The sequence below is a fragment of the Hippocampus comes genome, unplaced genomic scaffold (genome assembly GCF_001891065.2).
Source record: "Hippocampus comes isolate QL1 unplaced genomic scaffold, H_comes_QL1_v1.1 scaffold7, whole genome shotgun sequence".
In the NCBI taxonomy this organism is placed as follows: domain Eukaryota; kingdom Metazoa; phylum Chordata; class Actinopteri; order Syngnathiformes; family Syngnathidae; genus Hippocampus; species Hippocampus comes.
In genome coordinates this window covers 3,246,101-3,248,790 of record NW_017842060.1, presented here as the reverse complement: position 1 = coordinate 3,248,790, position 2,690 = coordinate 3,246,101, and the positions used below count along the sequence as shown (strand labels likewise).

The 2,690-nt window shown below is 39.1% G+C and overlaps 1 long non-coding RNA gene across 1 annotated transcript in view; it reads right to left on the bottom strand.

The window, feature by feature from the left end:
* Window positions 1–1,547: 1,547 nt before the first annotated feature.
* LOC109511528 (uncharacterized) overlaps window positions 1,548–2,690 on the bottom strand; it is a 118,739-nt gene continuing 117,596 nt past the window's right edge. Inside the window, exons 5-6 of the long non-coding RNA XR_002167342.1 lie at window positions 2,314–2,403; window positions 1,548–1,719 (exon numbers count right to left, since the gene is read on the bottom strand). This is a non-coding gene — a long non-coding RNA (uncharacterized LOC109511528). The remainder of the gene's footprint in view (window positions 1,720–2,313; window positions 2,404–2,690) is intronic.

The window sequence follows — 2,690 nt, the reverse complement described above, 5'->3', positions numbered from 1 at the left end:
GCGCCCCCCCCCCCCTTCCCCCCACTTCGCTCGCCTGCCTCAGCTCAGCGGGGAGAAGGCCGAGGCCTGATAAGGTGATTTATCTGCCGCCTTTCTGCCCGCCGTAATGGATGACACATCCACCTGAATGCTGAAACTTCATCATCTCACCCCTTTTACGCACCTGCCCCCCCCATCCCCCCTCCCTACCTCCACCTCGCTCCCGCAGAGAGAAGGAAATGAAACACGCACATAAGAAAATATCACCCATGCAAACTTTTTTTTCCCCTTAACATCAAAAGTGCTCAAGAATGCGGAAACATTATGAAATGAAAGAAGTCCTTATTTCGATATGAACACGCCGTCACCGCCGAAAATCAATGTGCAACTTGGTATTGATCCTTCAATCAATGAAGGGCCAATGAGGGAAATGTCGCCATCAGGTGCGTAGGCGTGTTTCGTCAAAACGTTTCATGTTAAATTGCAATGAATGAATTGTGGGGGCAGAATCACCGCTGATTTCATTTCATGTTGGCCACTGCAATGTATTTGACTTTGATTAACATTGCATTATTAATTATTCGGTTTATTTCAATAGCTTTTTATTCCATTGCATTTTCGTTCATGTGATAGCCTGAGTGTGTAGATTTGTCACCCAATTTCTTTTTTAGTTTTTTTCGGTCGGTATGTGTAAATATACGAGGTATGCACGTTTGCATATGCAGATGCATTCAGCAATTCAATTTTATTTGAATTATTGGTCGTTATCGGAATATTCATTCGTTTTTTTTGTCCTGTCCATGCGGTCGTCTTTATTTCAATTTTAGGTTTTTTTAAAAATTTGAATTTCACTTTTTTTTGGAGGGGGGGGTCATACCGAACAATATTGCGGTGTCCATTTGTCAATTTTCACCCCCCCCCCGATTATTTTATTTAATTATTTATGCATTCACTGATTCGCTCATTCCGACCTGTTGATTTTGATGACCAATGTTGCGGCATTTAATATCACTCATTCATTATTATTTTTATTCATTTATTCTTGCACTTGGTCATCTGTGACATTTTATTTAGTTGTGTTTATTTTATGGCTCAAGGGACGCGGTAATCTACATTTATTTATTTATTTATTAATTCTTCGAGTATTCATTGTTTTATCTATATTTCTTTTTTTGGATCCTCCAGGTGAGAACCACCTCTGTAATCCATTTTATTTATTGATGTATTTATTTTATTTTATTAATTTATTTATTTTTACAGCAATGCTCCTCAATTTCAATATGATTACAGTACTTCCTCTTGCGTCAACGTTACAACAAAACCATCAGAACACGCCAGCGAGCAACGTTTTCGACAGGCGAGGCATCGTTTCATTTTCTCGTCATCTCAGGTGCCAGCACGTCAAAAGCGTTCCGGATCTCACCTTTCTTTTCATTTGCATATGGCCAGTTTTCATGACTCGAATCAAATCACGTCAAAGCAATCAATCAAACGCCAATAGGAGCGGATCCTCAGCTGTATATCGGATTTCATTTAGTTTATTTTATTTCTATATTTATTTTAACAGCACAGAGAGAGAGAGAGAGAGAGAGAGAGAGAGAGAGTGTCAATTAACCTCGTCACTGCGCTTCAACGCCTCGGGTCGCCGCCAATGTTTTAACGGGGGAGTGATTGAAGAAGGCGGGAGTGAGAGGAAGGGGAGGCGATCAATGACGGATCAAAGTGCGATCGCTCACCTCACTGCAGAGACAAAGAGAGACAATGGTGTTTACTGGCCATTGTCAAGAGGAGTTATCATCCTAAATAAAGGATAACAATTATTCTACATCGCAGTCATCGCGGCCCTGAGTGGCGTCTTGGCTTTCAGTGGAACTTTTCTGTCTTTGGATCGTCTTTCTTACGGAACAAGTTCAGCGCTTTGGTTGCGAAATGTTACAAGAGGGAGAAAACTAACAATGGTGTTGACATTATGTGTGAATGAAAAAAAGGGGAAAGGAAATTGGGTGAAAAAGAAGAAGAAGAAAAAAAATCACATTTGTAGAATCCGACCGATTCCTCTGCCTTTTACGGAGTAATTAAGACGATTGATTGACACTCCCAAGTTGAAGTGTACAGTCAAAGTCAACATAAAATGAGGCAAAATGGCACGTTTTTGCGTCGAAAACAACCACATAACCTGGCCTTGGGGAAATCTTAAAGCCAACACACTATACAAAGACACATTGGTAGGCGAAAGAATAGCATCTGTATTGCATTGTTATAACCTTTAAGCAACAGATATTTGGACTTACACGATGGAACGACAAAAAAATGTGAACATATTACAATACTCACATGCATATAGTCTTTATCCTCTGTGAAGACCAACTACATAGAAATCGGTGCATCTTACTGAGGAGTGCCTGTGTCCATATATAGCCAAAGCTGAATTGAAGAAGACATGAAAAAATAAATAAAATAAAATGCTTCAATTCTTGACAGACTGTGTATGTTTTTATCAAGAACAATATTAGAGGGTGCTATTTTTCTTCATTTCAAAAACTCTACACGTTTATTTTTCGGGAGGGGGGGATGCAATGGATTAATGGACAAATTAAGTGGGCCCATGGTGGATAAAAACTAAATATTTTCAGGTTGTCATTGGATTAAAAACAAATCTTTCAGTGGAAAATAATGGACTTTTTATTGTGTAAATAAATTTGAAATAAAAA